This window comes from Protopterus annectens, chromosome 11.part0 (assembly GCF_019279795.1).
Source record: "Protopterus annectens isolate FY-2018-M chromosome 11.part0, PAN1.0, whole genome shotgun sequence".
NCBI classification, from domain to species: Eukaryota; Metazoa; Chordata; order Ceratodontiformes; family Protopteridae; genus Protopterus; species Protopterus annectens.
In genome coordinates, this window is record NC_056745.1 from 870,490,975 (window position 1) to 870,509,786 (window position 18,812).

Consider the following 18,812-nt stretch of genomic DNA (forward strand, 5'->3'; position numbering starts at 1 on the left):
TGTAGCAACTGCCTCATGTACACAGACAACCATATCCTCTTACTTCCCAACACTATGACTTATGAGAGATGTACATATATAGCCAAACTGGAAAACAAACTCTCTTCAGCCAAGACTGGATTAGCCAGTCAAGAGGAGAAGGTTAACACCTGCACCACACCACATTCAACACATAGCCCTCCAGAACTTACACCACCACAGCCCTCACATAGTAACACTACACACACACCTACTTCCATGGAGGCTCTCAATAAAAATCTGCCCAAACAACAGAGACCTCCAAGGCAGAAACGCAAGCAACCACCACATCCCAGCACAAACCATGAGACACATAGTTCACATAAACAGTGTGCCACTCAACCAAAGCCCATAAGACAAACCAACTTACTCAATACACTAGTCATAGGTGACTCAATAGTAAGGTACACTGATGCCCCACTCACTAGGTTGAATAAGAAGAAAGTTACGGTCAGCTGCCTGTTGGGTGCCAGGATCCACCACATAATGCACTCACGTAGGTCACTTCACAACAGGTACAAGTATGACTCAGTCATTGTCCATATTGGTGTGAATGACCTGAGACACACCTCCCTGGACTACATAAAAAGAGACATAGAGGAGCTCTTGGATCTTGTAGCCCAGGCAGATATAACCCTGGCTCTGAGTAGAATCCTACCGTCACCCAGAATGATACCACAGTACAAACAGAAAATTACTGACTTTAACAATTGGCTAAGTTTCTGGTGTCATTCTAAGGGGATCCAGTATCTATCTGCCTGGGATGACATGATGGACAGACCTCAATACTTCACCAGAGATGGCCCCAGGGATTCTGGGTACTGGCCAAGGTTCTTGCCACCCCTATAGTGCCTTTTTTAGGCAATGTCCTGAAGACAAAATTACCACCATAATGGCTGCAAAAAAAATGAAATTTGAGGGTTATGCTACCCAACACTAGGAGTCTAAATCTCAAAATGCACTCGCTTGAAGCACTCCTTAAAATGGAGAACATCAACATCTGTGCATTGACTGAGACCTGGTTCAAGCCACCGGAGAGCACCCCAGCATTACCAGGTTATAATTCATACCACACCTTTTGGCCCCTAAACTTGGACCGAAGTACTAAAGGTGGTGGTGTCTTCATATTCATAAAGGATATGCACACCTCCAGACTTGTAGCCCAACATAATGCATCAGAAACACTTCAGGGACAACTAACACTGGATAAAACTGCAATCCAAGTTGTAGCCTGCTATAGATCTCCCACCATGTCCCATGACTCCCACTCCACACTCCTAATCACACTGGAAAATATCAGAGTACTACCCAATACCCTTATACTGGGAGACTTTAACTACCCCTCCATTAACTGGGAAAACTACTCATGCATCAACACACTTGCTCAACATTTTCTGGAATGCATTAATTCCAACACCCTGGACCAACTCATTCTTACCCCAACCACGGGTAGAAACATCCTTGACCTGGTCATTACTAACATGGCTGACCATTGCTCTACATCAGTAATCAACTCCTCCCTGGCCAGATCTGACCACAAGCTAATCATCAAGGATATCCACATCCCACCCTCAACTCCCCCCCAAAGGAAACCACTGTAAAAACTTCTCCAAAGCCAATTTTGGGCTTCTAAAAGCAGAGATGACTAACTTCACAACATCCATGCAAATGGAAAATAGGTGCATGACTGCTGAATCATACACCAATGCACTGTATGAGCACATACACAAGTGTATGTAATGGGCCATACCAAACAGAACCAAGATGCTTTACTCCAAAAAAAGGAAGACAATCTGATGGTTCCCCCAACTTAAACAAACTCTGCAACAGAAGGAAAAAAACTGCTGCAGAAAAGGGTGAATTCCAAAGACTGGAAACCCCCCCCCCTTGTTAGCCTCAGCAAAAAACTGAGATCCATCATCAAATCCTCTAAACCTGAATATGAAAACAAATTTACTGAAGATTCTAAAGACCACAAGGCATTCTACAGTTATGTCAAGAATCTACATGGCAATACTCAGGTCTGCTCTGAGTTACAACACAATGGCAATACATATACAGAACCAACTGATATTGCCAACATATTGGCCAACAGGTTCAGTGCAAATTTTACCCCCCTTTCACCCCCTAAAGGGCCTATCACAATACCTGAGGAATGACAAGTCTCTATTATCACAGTTACACAGGTAAAAACTGCACTGTCCAAAGCCAAGAATACCGCTTCCATGGGACCTGATAATTCCCTGGTTGTGTTCTACATGAAGTACAAAGTGAAATGGCACCACACATGAGTACCCTGTTCAATCACAGCCTCATTTCAGGCTTTTTTCCTACCGAATGGTGCACTGCTATGGTCATCCCACTCCACAAAGGACTACAGACCCTGGGAACTACTGATCTATTAGTCTGACGAGTCTGATATGTAAGGCTATGGAGCACATCATTATGGACATTATAAATAAGGAAATAGAGAATCTCCAAACTCTGGACCCTACACAGTTTGGGTTTGTGAAGGGTAGATCATGCCTGCTCAACTGATAGACTGTGTCCCCAGGTCTCATACTTTGGAACAAACTTAGCATTCACGTCAAGCAGAGCACTTCACTGGCCCTCTTTAAGAGAAATCTTGACAAGTGGATGAGCAATAGGCAGTTCACCCCAGGGATCACTTCAGTGGTTTTGCTTGACAGGGGCACTGAGAACTAACTTTGGGTGGCATGATGCCAGGGAATATTCTTGGGCTAGGCTCATATAGGGTCCAAGGCTGTTAGCCTAGTACACACCTATGAACCTATGAACCTATAAGAACAGGTCATGCATTAGCATGAATTATGGAAGGGTAGAAGTCTGAAAGCAAATGTATGCCAATATTTCCTTACAGCAGTGCATGTTGACAAAGGCACAAATGATGGGGGGAATAAATAATATATTAGGGACATGCCTGAAAATGTGCCATCACACACTTAGAAAGTTGATAGATAACAGGATATTTATTAGCAGGAGTCCATGAAGCATAGAAGCCTGAAAGCCAAATGAATGCCATTATTTTATGACTGCAGTCCTCAATGAGTTGTCAGAACACCGCAATACTCACTTTATATAGCATAATAATATAAAAATAATATAAACTTTTTTTTAAACCTAAGGATTCTTTAAGTGTAGCTAAGCAGGTGTGCACATTATGGCTGTCCTCTTAGCATAACTTAAAACATCCCCTAGGAGATAAATGCAAATTTCCAAGCTGAGATAGTGTAGTGGTTAGATTCCTGGCTTTTCATGCAGGTGTTCATAGTCTGAATACCAAGACAGGCAACTTTTTTTCTACGGGAAAATAGTGTTAAAATTATATTTGTGAACTTAAATGATGTAGCAACTGTTTTTTGCCAACCAGGGTAGTGTAGCAGGTCCAAAAGTGAGATTTCAGTCTAAAAAAGATGTGAAACCCCCCATATAAACACAAGTTCCCGATACAGTATAGTCACACAAGAATATAATTTAATGAAAGCACATAGGGAGATGTCATGGAAGGTAAACATAAAATTATAATATGTCAGTAATGAGGAATCAAGCCCACAATCCTGATACTTTATAAAATGAAATGTGAGCAATGCTAAGTAGTGCTCAGCTCTGCTAACTCACAGCATTGCTTAAATGTAAATGCTAAGCAATAAATAGCCTGGCTAAGTGGATTTGCACATTGATAAGCAGTGCTCAACATCTATCCCTTTAAGCACTGCCAACCTTAGCTAAGCAGGTTTGTCCATTTCTTAGCTTAGCTCAGCATATTAAAAATCATCCAATGATGGCAAAGGGCAGGAATTTGACTCTATTTAAACCTTGCAGGTTGGAATATAGCCATAACCAGTCATAGCTCATCCTTGCAGGCAGTATGGCTGATGTAGGAGAGGGTTCACACTTTTGGGTGAAATGCTGGGGCATTCAGTAGTCCAGGGTCATGGTTGGACTCCTAGTGAAAGACCATGAGGAGAGACTGCTGCAGGGCCAGTACCAGGGCTGCTAATACAAAGCAGAGGCCTGGGATCATCTCGCACATGATCTCACCAGTGCCACTAGCATCCCTTGAACTGGTGAGCATGTCCAGCACCATTTTGCTGACCTCAAGCATAGGAAGAGGGAGTTCTTGGAACAGTGGACACAAGATGCACAAGGACAGAATGTGCCAGAAGTGTGTAAGTATCAGTATTGATTAGTGTTCACCAAAGTCCAGCCTGTGTATGTGATTGATAGGTATCTATAAATGTTTCTTTATCTCCTGTACAGCTGCAAATGAGAGGGCTGTGAATGTAGATGTCCATGCCAGCAGGATGCTAAGGCTGCACTGGGAGGCTGGTGAGTGCAAATCTAACTTGCAGTATTCAGGGCAAATAAATAGAAAGGAGTAGAATGTCAACTGCCAGTAGGTTAAAATGTGTACTGTGTGCAATGAATAAACGAGATGTTAGCAGAATAATACTAATGTACAGGATATCTACCAATAACAGTGCCAGTACCCTTCAGTAACACTAAAAACCCCAGACTGTTGTATCTACTTTGGTATGTGGTGGTATGCATCTAAATGTGTACAGGTTATGCACAGCAACTATGGCTCTGGCAGCATTAATTAATTGAGGCTCATCTGACAAAGACTGTGGAGCTGCAAAACAGGAGATCAACTATATGAAATGTTCCATGCACCAAGATCTGATCCCTGAATAGTAATCTGTAAAGTAGTATACTGTATCCCCTACAGCAGTGCTTAATGTTAACCATTGCTTTTCAGATTGTCATATGTCAAAGTATTAGTACACAGTACAAGAACTCTCTGCCATGCATGAATGTCAGAATTACAAGTTCTGATTGTCTAACCAAGAGAGTATTAGGAAGAAAACAGTCAAGCAACTGACAGTGGTTTCTCAATTGCTCATTGTTTTGAAACACAGCTTTGTTATACCTTTTTGCACAAACAGGCATGGTTCGAATCCCGGGAGTGGTAGTAAGCTGCATGCATAATTTCACCCAAGAATATGTAAGTATGTGTAGAAACGGTCAGATAGTGTTAACAGAAATTTCCTCCACAGGTTTACCAGGTAAGGAAATGTTTATATTAGCTGTAAGAAGGCTGTACTAATACACTGTGCACACTTCCACTGTCCAACCCCAAGGCTGCAAATGACATTAAGATAAGTACATACACTGGGTAGTTTCTCCTAATAAATGTCCCTCAAATGTCACACTGTCATAGCTAGTGGTCACTGTTGCCAATACCCAGGGTGACAGATAGAAATCCAGGCAGAGTATGGCAGTAGCACACACACAGCATGAGTGCAGGACACCCCTGCCAGTGTTGCATATGTAACCTTGAATATGTGAATATGTCTAGAAACAGCCAGGTAGTGTTAACAGAAATTTCCTCCAAAGGTTTGCCAGGTAAAGAAATGTTTTTATTAGCCATAAGAAGGCTGTACTAATACACTGTGTACAACACTTCCACTGTTCAACCCCAAGGCTGCAAATGACAGCAAGATAAGTACATACACCAAGTGTTTTCCCCTGATAAATGTCCCTCAAGGGTCATGCTGTCACAGCTAGTGGTCACTGCTTTCAATACCCAGAGTGACAGACAGAAATCCAGACAGAGGATGGCAGTAGCACACACACAGCATGAGTGCAGGGCTCCCCTGTCAGTGTAACATATGTAACCCTGAATATGTGAATATGTGTAGAAACAGTCAGGTAGTGTTAACAGAAATTTCCTCCACAGGTCTGTCAGGTAAAGACATGTATGTATTAGTTTTAAGAAGGCTTTAGTAATACACTGTGTACAAACATTCTACTGCCCAATCCCAGGTCATAGGTAGATGTAAAGTGAGGTCATACCTGGAGAGTAATGAGTACAGTAATGATCAGTACAGTTGTGAACAATTGAAGGCTATGCAGTTGTTAATTGATATGTTTCTCTCTCCCCCACCCTATCTGCACCAATAATTCAATTACATAATCAATAGGTATGTTTTTATCCAAAACTACTGTTGGGACATGTGTCCTATTGCTCTACAAATATTGAATCATGTTATTATTAATGGTCCCCATTCAAATACTATCATTGGTGGCCTGTAGTTATCAATGTAACCTGCGTGCCATTGTGATGCCTACCGTTGTTCCATTTATGCATGTGTTCTGTTTGCTATGCAACTGTTTCAAATCTGTTGGTTTGGGTTAATTGGAACACCCATGCATCCTGTTAAAACTAATTTTAAAATATTTTGTTCATGACTAACCAACATATTTTGTAAGATCCCAACACCATAGCACATCTGGGAAGGCATCTGATTCCCACACATCCTTCCCGTCCAAGGTGTTTACCTCCCCATGTGTTATATACCGCCCCTGTCTGCTGTCTTGTCTGTCTTGTCTTTCTTCCTTCCCAACTTACCTCACCAAATATATCTACTATCCTCCCCCAACATCTCACTCTCACCTTAAAGAAAGGGGCATCTGTTCCCAAAAAAAAAAAAAAAATTACACCTTATACATAGCTGTCCATTTTGCACAAGTGTCCACTGGAGACGTAATCTAGTCCAACTGGCTTGACAACACATTACTGTTGTCCTCACCCCTCTCTCAGGGGTTTGATTGTCCAAATTCACCTTCAAATGCTGTAGAAATTCATAGCTGTTGCTGTAGAAGAAATGGACAGCTATGGACCTTACCTACAACTGTCCTGCATATCCCTAGCTACCTTTCATACTGTACTTTTCTCTGCATGCCCCTTTTGTCACCACTTTCCTATCATCCCTTTTTCTTTTCTTTTAAAGAAATTAGCATGGGGGAAAGCAGGAATAAGTGGCAGTAAGTGAAGCTAAAATAAATTAACCATGTTTTGGCATCACTTACCATCGCACAAACCCACTTAAAAGTGCCTTATTTACTCTGTATCCATCAGACCTTGTTCTGCCCAGAAAGAAAGCAGTCAGCCTTACCATGCCTAGAATCCAAGATGCTGTGCTCTACAACCACAACAACATACCACTACACCATCTGGGATGTGAAAATTAGTAGTGCTTTAAGAAACATATCATGCATTCTGGTCATTTAACAGTAATGAAAAAAACATTACTCACAAGTCTCAAACCCATGACCCTGTACCCTAGGAACAAAACAATGTACCACTACACCATCTGAGCTTTAGATATTAAGACTGTTTTTTCTCAAACATATCATTCAAAAGAGGCATAAAACATTAGGGAGAAAGCTCTGTGGAATCACTCATGTGTTGTATATAGACATTTACACAGAAACACATATACATAGGTTCATAAGTAGGTACTAGGCTATCAGCCCTAGGGCTTATACAAGCCTAGCCAAAAAGGTACCCTGGCTTTTGCCACCCAAGAAAATTATTTTCCTGTGCCCCTGTCAAAGAGACCCACAGAGGTGATCCCCGGGGTGAATTTCCTATTTCCCATCCACTCATCAAGATTTTTCTTGAAGAGTGCTAATGAGGAGCTTTGTTTGATATAGATAGGTAGTTTGTTCCAGAGTATGGGAAGTCTCTGAGACAGGAATCTATCCTTCCAGCATGTTCTGTTTATTGTGGTGTCAAGGTTTAGGTTCCTAGAACATGTAGCTTGGAGGAATTGGGATTTCTTTAAGCGGAGCATGACCAACAGCTCTGGGTTTGACATAGCTTTGTATGTTAGGCAGAGATCGCCTCTGAGTAGGCGATATGCGACGGAGTAAAGCTGGAGACCTTTTTGCGATGGTCTGCACAGGGCATCTGTCTGAGGCCAGTAATCCTCTTTCTGAGGTATTTCTGCCGCCTTTCCAGTTGTTGTAGATGTCTTGTGAGGTACATGCCAAAAGGGGCATTATACTCTATAATGGGTCTAATGAGTGACGAGTAGAGGGGAACGATGACGTCTTTTTTCCTGGATGATAAACCTTTTGTGATGAGGTGTGCCACATAAAAGAATTTCCTGACTACTGTGGTGAATTGATTATCAAAGGAGAGACTACTGTCCACCTGTGTCCCAAGGTCTCTTATCACACTTTTGGTGTTAAGTAGACTACCACCTATGTGGTAGCTCATGGGTACAGAGTTTTTACCAAAGCGTATGACAATGCACTTTTTGGCATTGAGCTTGAGGCCATGGCTTTGACACCAGGCATCTGTCTCAGTGAGGCCCTTTTGTAGGATGACCACATTCTTAGGAGTTTCAATTATGGCTCGTAGTTTGTAGTCATCTGTGAACTTCATTAGCCAAAGACCTTCTGTGTTAGCCAGTACTTCTGAGAAGTAGATACCAAACAGGAGAGGACCCAGGACTGAACCCTGTGGTACTCCACTTGTCACTGGTCTGAAGTTGGATTTGGAGTCTGCTGCTTTCACAGTGTGGGTTCTGTCAGTGAGCCAGTTGGCAGCCCATCTTGTGACATAGGGATTTATACCTAGTTTACTGAGTTTATCTATAATTCCAGAGTGGAGGATGGTGTCAAAAGCCTAGGCAAGATCTAGATAGGCTATGTGAACCACATTACACTCGTCTATGGCTTTGGTGACTGCTTCAAAGAAGTCAGCCAGGTTTAGGAGACATGATCTGCTTTTACAAACCCGAACTGGGTGGGGTCCAGAGTTTGGAGATTATCAATGTCTTTGTTTATAAGTTTCATGATGATACATTCCATTGCCTTGTAGACCAGGCTTGTTAGGCTAATGGTGCGGTCGTTCCTGGGGTCCGTGGTGGCCCTCCTTTGTGGAGTGGGATAACCGTCGCTGTGCGGCATTCAGTGGACACAAAGCCTGAGGTGAGGCTATGATTGAACATGGTGCTTAGGTGGGGTACCAGTTCATTCTGTAGTTCATGTAGAATGCAGCCTGGGATGTTGTCAGGCCCCATGGATGCGGTGTTCTTGGCTTTGGAGAGTGTGGTTTTTACCTGTGCAGCTGTGATTACAGGAACTTTGCATTCTTCTGGTATAGAGATTGGCTCTTTAGGGGATGAGGGGGATAAAGTTAGCACTAAAGCTATCTGCCAGGATGTTGGCAATATCAGTTGGGTCTGTATATTTAGTGCTATTGTGCTGTAACTCAGAGCAGATCTGAGTGTTGACATTGAGATTCTTGATATAGCTATAGAATGCTTTGTGGTTGTCTTTAGAATCAGTGGCGATTTTGTTTTCATAGCTAGCTTTGGAGGATTTTATGAGGGATCTCAGCTTCTTAATAAGGCTGACCAGGGTGTTCTTCCAGTCATGGGATTTTACTCTTTTTTGCAACAGTTTCTTTCTTCTGTTGTAGAGTTTGTTTATGGCAGGGGACCACCATATTGGCTTTCTTATTTTGGAGGATAGCATCTTGGTTCTGTTAGGGATAGCATGATCCATGCACTTGTGGAAGTGCTTATAAAGTGCACTTGTGTAGGATTCAGCAGTCGTACCTCTATTGTCCATCTGCATGGATGTTGTGAAGTTGCCACTTCTGTCTTAAGAAGTGTAAAGTTGGCTTTGGAGAAATTTTTTATGGAGGTTTCCTTAATGGGGGGTAGGGGCAGGATGTGGATGTCTAAGCTGATTAGCTTGTGGTCGGATCTGACCAATGAGGAATTGACCTCTGGAGTGGAACACTGGTCACCCACGTTGGTAATGACCAGGTCAAGGATATTGCTGCCCCTGGTGGGGAAGTGGATATGTTGATCCAAGGTGTTGGAATTTATGAATTCCAGAAAACTTTGAGCAAAAGAGTTGGTACATGAGTAGCTTTCCCATTTAATGGTGGGTTAGTTGAAATCACCCATTATTAGGGTGTTGGGTTGCACCCTAATATTTTCCAGTGTATCAAGAAATGAAGAGTCGGAATCCTGGGGCATGGTGGGGCATCTGTAGCAAGTTACAATTTGGATTGCGGTCTTGCCCATAGTTAGTTGGACTTGGATAATCTCGGATGCATTATGCTGAGCAACTAGCCTGGAGGTGTGGATATCCTTAATGAATATGGACATGCCTCTACCTTTAGTGTTTCGGTCCAGGTTAGGTGGCTGGAAGGTGTGATATGAATTATAGCCTGGTAATGCAGTGGTGTTCTCTGGAACCTTGAACCAGGTCTCTGTCACTGCACAGATGTTGATGTTCTCCATTTTATGGAGTGCCTCGAGTGAATGCGTTTTGAGGTTTAGACTTCTAGTATTGAGTAGCATTACCCTCAGATTTTGCTTGCTTGTATCTGTTACGGTGGTGAATTTGCCATTTGAACCTTCCCTAAAGGTTCAAATGACAAATTATATTTATATTTATATCATATATAGACAAATTATATTCATACATATGTATATATATATATATATATATATATATATATATATATATATATATATATATATATACACATGTCTGTTGAAACATATATATGAAATAGTGAATAAATAATATAGATTTACATAGATAAATACATAAAGGAAGGTAAATTATATATATATATATATATATATATATATATATATATATATATATATATACATATAAATGTATGTACATTACATGCAGTGCAGTCAGACCTCAGAACCATCCCTCTCAACCTCTTAGTGCAAGACACCTGTACAAAGGCTGTAAAAGGGGGGGGGGGGCAGATATAGGGACATATTTCAACTATCGCTGTCAGGAACAAAGATATTTGCTACAGCAACAGGGTGCATTTCAGCAGACAGTCACTGAAGGATATGAGGATGGAAACTGAAATGTTATGTCATTATTTGATGACACAAATCCTTGGATTAACACAGTGATTTACAAGACAAATACAAATAAGAACAAAAGTATGGTTTAAACATCTGGACATTCAGTGAAAATCCTGGCAGTGGAGAGGAATGTTCAGAACACCTTAGTGCAACGAATCTGGACCAAGCCTGACAAAGTGGGGGGACAAAGGTATGAAAATAGAGACATATGCAAAATACGTGAGTAGATATGCTGAGAAAGTTGTCCTAACATATATTGTCCTAACATATATTGACTGAAATATCACAAGTCTGTGACTCAATTGCTTTTCATTAGTTAGTGACCTCAATCCCCACATCATCCAACTGATGTGTCAGGAATACATAACAGTTATGGGAACGAGACCAAAGATATCAGCCAGGCAACAGGACATCCTACAAATGTGTGGACATAACATAACAGTAGGGAAACTACACTCAGCTAACAAGCAACATCCAAACTACAATCAGACTGACATAACACTACTGAAATCCTGCTCTGGGGCTGTACACATGCATTTGCAAATATATTAGGCACTACAGTGATGTAACACTATACTGTAACACTAGTGGAAGACAGACACTGGTGTGAAAGTGCATACCCACAACCAATTGCACTACAATCACAGTGACATACCAGTAAGGAAACTGAGCACTACTGTATAATGACTGTGTGAGCAACAATATGCCATTTGCCACATACATATTACCCCTACATATACTGCCCAAGTCCCAGTGTAGTGGGAATCTTGAGGTGTTATGGAACATGTCACGGTCTGCCTGTACAAACATATACAGGTAAAGGAGAACCAGAAACTGGAGCAGGATGCACAGTCAGCTAGAAAGGGCCTATGACACTCATATGTACCCCCCTCCCTACACAGCCCAAATAACATGTACACACTACACTGCAACACAATCCTGACAGTGTGTTAACAATGGCCAGACATACACAGACTTCTCAAATCTAACGTTTCCCACAGAATATATAGGCATAGGGCATATATCTATGGCTGCTTCCTTGTTACATGTCTGGGGGTCTATGACATCACTGGGATGGTAGCAGGAATGAAGGCAATAAATAATGATACTACATACAGCTGAACCTCTTAGTGCATGACATCTGGACAAAGCCTGACATAATTGGGGGACAGAGGCCCAAACACAGGGGGTATATTGGACATATTGCTGTTATAAATTTAGACAGTTGATGGTGTTACTGGGTTTGTTGTCACATATATTTTCCGAGGAATATTAAGTCAGCAACACCAATGGATGTTAGCTTGTACTGACTGCATTCCCCAGAGTATCCTACTGATTAGCCAAGGAGAATGACTGTGCGAAACAAACCAAAGATATGAGCCACGCATCTGGACAGTGTCTAAGCCTATGGACAGTGTAGATGTATGACCACAGTCATGTAACAGAATGGAAATCTCCTGACAGCTGCCAAACATGTCACTCAGCACCATATGAAGCACAGTAACACCAACATGACACTCCCCCACATCAGCTCTGGGCAATTACCCAAGTATATTCAAGTATTGAATGCACTACACTGATGGAACTGTAGTGAAAAGCAGATAGTGGTGCAAAAATGTCCACCCAAAAACATTTGCACCACAATCACAGCAACATACCAGTACTGAAAATGAACTCAAGAGTACAACAACTGTCTGAACAATCTTATCCTGATTGCCAGTCATACACTAGACTGACATATACTGGCCAAAATCACAGTGTAATGGAAATCCTGAATTGTGACAGGACATTTCACAGTCTGCCCTACAAGCATACAGACCTGATAGACCGCCAGCAGCCATAGCAGCATGCACAGCCAGACAGGTAAAGGATGTATGGCACTCACATCTGCTAATCACCCTACCCAGCCCAACAAACATCTACACACAACACTGCTACACAATTCTGGCAGTCTGTTCACAATGGCCAGACATACATAACGCATATGTACAGATTTCCACAGAATTTCCAGTGTGTGGAATTATAATCCTGGCCAATGCTGCATACCATGGCCAGGAGTCTGCTAGGTCACTAAGATGATAACTGGAGTGCAGTTGGTAAATAATGATATACCATGCCTCTGCACCTTGTAGTACAGGACATCTGGACAATGCATGACGTACTTGGGGGACAGAGGGACAGAAACAGGGACATATCACACATAATGGTGTTACAAACTGAAACAGTAGCTAGTGTTACATGTGTTGTTGTTGTAGCATAACATCCCTGAAGGATATGATGTCTGAAACACCAATGGATGTCAACAGTTAGTGATTACAATCCTCACATTATCCTACCGGCACCACAAAAAAAGACATTGTTTGAGGAACTGACCAAACATAACAGGCAAACCTCTGACCAGTCTGTGGGCAACATGCCAGTTGAGAGGTATGTCAGAGACATATCACTGTCAGATGCCAGGTCACTAAGTAAATGCATGTCCAGATGAACCCTGTCAATCTAGCAACCCTCCATGTCTATAACAGCACTAATGACATACAATCTGTACAAACATCTGGACCTTTGTCCCATATGTTGTTGGGCTGTCTCCACATGTCTTGTCCTGTGAGGTATTCCCACCTACTGTCTGTGAAGCTTTAGCCCCCACACCTCCGTAATGTCCCCTGCTCAGGCAAGGAAAAGGGGCAAGGCCCACATGAAGGACAGCCCATATGTTGGAACTAGCAGCAGTGTCCAGGTCCACACCACAATACTATGTGGGCACCTACATAGCTGTATGGCCTCAGCAATACCTGAAAGGACAACATCAACACTCTCAAGGTAGGCTGAATGCCTGTGGTGGACAGCAGCAATACACAACTACCATAATAGGTGGAAATAATCACAGGACGGGCAAAGAAGGAACAGGTGCCTAATTGGCAACTATGTCACCTTTTTCTGCACAAGCAAATAAGGTCACAGGTGATATACACTAAGGCTGTCTTTGAGTGAAAACTGGATACATCCACCAAGGTCAGTCAGTAGACCTTCCAGACATGTGTCCACAATTTCAGAGGCAAGACACATATCTGCTCTGTAGTGGTGGTCGGGCAACCGGCTGCAGACAGGTGAAGAGTAAACTTTACCCCCTGTCTCTCATAGGCACACATGTGCATGTATAGCATCTGCCCCCCTCCCCTCATGATCAGGAAGCAGGTCTGTAATGCCCTGTCAAAGGCAACACACAAAGGTCTCCATAGGCCTGATACCATTTCTGGCTGCATCCTACATGAAGACAGACATGGGCTTTCAGACCCATTCTGCAGTGCAGTCAACCACAGCCAGAGCTGTGTCATCCCATCTGCACAGAGGACAGACAGAAATTTGATAGAAAACAAGTTATGCATTAGCAAGAATGTTCTGCAGGATACATGTTTGAAACTGAAATGTATGCCATTATGTCATGACAACAATCCTCAATGACATGGCCAAAAACCTCAGTACTCTCCTTTTAATATAATAACATAATATTAATATGCACAAGGAGATAAATAAAAATATACAGTTTAAATCCACACACCAGGATAGTGTAGTGGCCAGAGTCTCAGCTTAGCATGCAGGCATATATGGTTTGAATACTACAACACCCAATCCAATTTTACAAGGGAAAGCAGTGTTAAAAGCAATATTTTCTTATTAAAATATGTGGTAAGTTAGTTTTGTCACCCAGGGTAGTGTAGCTGGTGTAAAATGGAAGTGTGAGTGCATATAACATGTGAACCACCTATGTATACGTATCCCATACAGTATAGTTACACCCGTTGCTAATGTAATGGAAGCGCATTTTATATTTTATAAGAAATACATTTAAAAAAAATAAATAAATAATATATATATATATATATATATATATATATATATATACATATATATATATATATATATATATATATATAAATATGATATAATGATATTATAAGGATATAATATTATAACATTATTATAATAATAATAATGATATAATAGAATATAATATATATAGAAATAATTATAAAAGATATTTTATAAGAATGAACTGTGAGCAATGGTTACGCAACAAGACTTGCTGTATTAATATATTGCTGATCAGAACCAATGGCCGTAGCATCTGGGTCTGTCTGCAGTGACATAGATCATAGGTCAGGCCCTTGAGTCACCCCAAGAAAGGACGACTCACATATGACTACTACTGGAGTGTGTGTTGAACCATACTGACTGTGACAATGCTAGGCCAGCTAATGGGATTTCATACATATCCATATCTTACTTGTGAATACAACTATGATATACTTGTTTGTCTCAGAAATGTGAGAGGCTTATACATGGCATTTGCATAGTAAAATACTGTTGCAGATGTGTGTGTTGAACTGCATGTGATATACTGATCTCATACCATGTACCATATGTGTGCCTCACATTTGTAGTAATTTACTCATAAAGTTGTGTTATGTCTGACAAACCCTTGGCAAATCTGTGAAGACTGACATTACAACATCTCAGTCTTTTTCCTGTGACTGTTCCTGTTAGGGATTGCCACAGTGGACCATTTGTTGACATTTCTGCCTATCCTCTGCATCTTGCTGTGTCACACCAACCACCTGCATGTCCTCTCTCACCACTTTCAGAACCTTATCTGAGGCCTTCCTCTTTCCCTCTTACCTGGCAGCTACATCCTTACCATACTTTTCCCAATATACTCACCATCCTTCCTCAGCACATGTCCAAACTAATGTAATCTTGTCCCTCAGGCTTTCTCAAAACTGTCCAACATGGGCTAACCCTCTTATATACACATTGCTAATCCTGCCCACCCTCATCACACCCAGTGCAAATCCTAACATCTGTAACTCTGCCACTTCCTCTGACTCCTGCCTTTTTGTCAATGCCACTGTCTCCAACCCACATGACATAGCTAGTCTCATTACCCTCTTGAAGACCTTCCCTTTCACTTTTACTGGTACTTGTCTGTCACAAATCACTTCTGACACTCTTCTCCACCCTCTCCATCCTGCCTGTACTCTCTTCTTCACCTGTTCTTCACAGTCATCATTACTCTGAAATGTTGATCCCAATCATTTCAACACATCCACCTTTGCCAACTCTACTCCCTGCATCCTCAACATTCCAATACCCTCCCTCTCATTGACACACAGACATTCTGTCATAGTCCTTCTGACCTTCATTCCTCTCCTCTCTAGAGCATATCCCCACCTCTCCAGGTTCTCCTAAATCTATTCCTTACTCTCAATACAGTTCACAATGTCATCTTCAAACATCATAGTCAACAGGAACTCCTGTATCATCTTGTCTGTCAACCTGTCCATCACCATTGCAAATAAGTAATGGCTCACAGCTGATTCCTGATGTCACCACACCACCACCTTAAACGCAGCCATCACTCTCACCACAAACCTCACTGCTGTCACAATACCCTTGTACATATCCTGCACCACTCTTACATATATCTCTGCCACTCATGACTTCCTCATACAATACTACAACTCCTCTCTAGGCACCCTGTCATATGCTTTTTCTAATTCCAGAAAGACACAAAGCAGCTCCTGACCTCCACTTTACTTCTCCATCAACACTCTCAGAGCAAACATCACATCTGTAGTGCTCTTTTCTGACAAACAATCTTGTTGAAAGCACCACTGCCATTTCCTCTAAACACCTTCAGGTTTCCACAGGTATGTCATGTTGACCAACAGGCTTTCCAGTACTCATACTTGTTATAGCAATTCCTACTTCCTCCTTGGTGAGCCGTTGCACTTTCTGATTCATCATACCCATATCATCCAACCTTCTCTCTCATTTTCTTCATTCATCAGCCTCTCAAAGTACTCTGCCCATCTGCTCAACACACTACCCTCACTTGTGAGTATGTTTCCCTCATTATCCTTTATCACCCTTATCTGCTGCAAATCTTTCCTAGCTCAGTCCCTCTGTCTAGCCAATTGGTACAAGTCCTTTCGTCCCTCCTTAGTGTCCAACTTGTCATACAACTCTTCAGATGCCTCAGCCTTAGCCTTTGCCACCTCCCTCTTTGCCATGCACCTCATCTCCTTATACTCCTGTCTACTTTTCTCATCTCTCTGAGAATCCCACTCCTTCTTCCCCAACCTCTTTCTCTGTATCCTGTCATGTACTTCCTCAGTCCACCACCAGGTCTCCTTGTACTCCTTCCTCCATCCACATGTCACAACAAGCACCTTTCTAGCCATCTCCCTTACTGGCTCTGCTGTACATACGCAGATATTTGGTAAATTGCCACTGCCACCCAGTGCCTGTATTAACTCTTCCCTGAACTCCACCTTATAGTCTTCCTTTTTCAGTTCCCACCATTTCATCCTTGGTGCTGCACTCACACTCCTTCTCTTCTCGTTCACCAACGTCATCTTACAGACCAACATTTTATGCTGCCTAAAGAACACTTTCCCCTTTCACTACTTTACAGTCTCCACTCTCCTTCAAACTGGCCCTCCTACATTGGATATATTCCACCTCTGTGCATCTTCCTCCACTCCTGTATGTCACCCTATGCTCCTCCCTCATGTTATAGTATGAATTCACCACAGTTATGTCCATCATTTTTACAAAATCCACTACCATCTCACTGTCTGCATTCCTTTGCTTAACACCATACATACCCATCATTTCCTCATCCCCTCTGTTCCCTTCACCAACATACCCATTGAAATCTGCTGCAGTCACCACTCTGTCACCCTTGGGTACAGTCATCACCATGTCATCCAAATGACTTCATATTTTTCTTTCTCATCCATCGCACAATCAACTTGCATAGTATATGTACTAACAACAGTCATCATTACACCATCAGTTTCCAGCTTCATAAACATCTCTGTATCAGGCACATATTTCATTCTCCAAAAACACTCTTGGCATACTGTTCCTTCAGGATATCCCCTACCCCCTTTATCCTTCCATCCACACCAGAATAGCACAAGTGTGACCTGCCTCACATATACCTAGCAGTACTCCCCTTCCATCTGGTCTCTTGCACACACAATATATCAACCTTACCCTGGCCATCATATCAGCTAGCTCTGTCCCTATACCAGTCATACTGTCAAAATTAAAAGTTTTTACCCTCACTACCACACTCCTAGACTTTTTCCTCTTTTCCTGCCATATGAGAGTTGTACAACTCCCAGGGTATGCCAGGCAATGCAAAGGCTACTGTTCTATCGAATGACTCAAGTGTGTTACAGCAATATTAAGACAGTGCCACTAATTTTGCCCCATTGGTCCCGATGTATGTTTGGCATCCTAGAAATGTCCTGCTCTAATGGGTTGAGAGGGATGACTGGAAAGCAAGAGTGTGAATACAATATGCCATACTGACATAGAATAGAAATGTATATCAAGTATTACCTGTGCACATGTTAATATGAGTAGGTGCATATGTCAGTCTCATAACAACAGACATGGGATGCATAATGTCAGTTAATTAAGCTGTACATGTTGTACACATTTGTAATCTTAGTTACGGTGCATCCAACAGAGTGACATTTCTACTGCTACTGCTTGTTGCATTGCCCTGACACAGCTATGGGTTCTACAATAAGCACGATTATTAGTTTGAAATTGAAGAGGTGTCCAACTGTGTTATGACTTTGTGTCCATGCCTACTACAAACAGCTATATGAACGCCTACATATCTGTATGGACTCAGCAATACCTTACTTGTAAAACCTGCCTCCACCAAAGTAGAGTAATCCCCTTTGCTAGACAGCAGCAATACACAAACCACAAACTTGGTCCCTACATTGGCTGTACAGGGCAAAGTAGGAGCAGGCACCAACGTGGCATCAAGTCAGCCATTGTCTGAACAAGCATATAAGGTCAAAGGTGGATTACTGTAAGGCTAACTATGAGTAAAAATTGGACACATCCACCAACGAAAATCACAAGGCTATCTTCCCATATGTCTGCAATCTCAGAGACAAGAAACCAACCCAACCTGTAATGGTGGTCAATCAGACCACATACACACACAACATAACTACAGCCAACCTGCTGCAG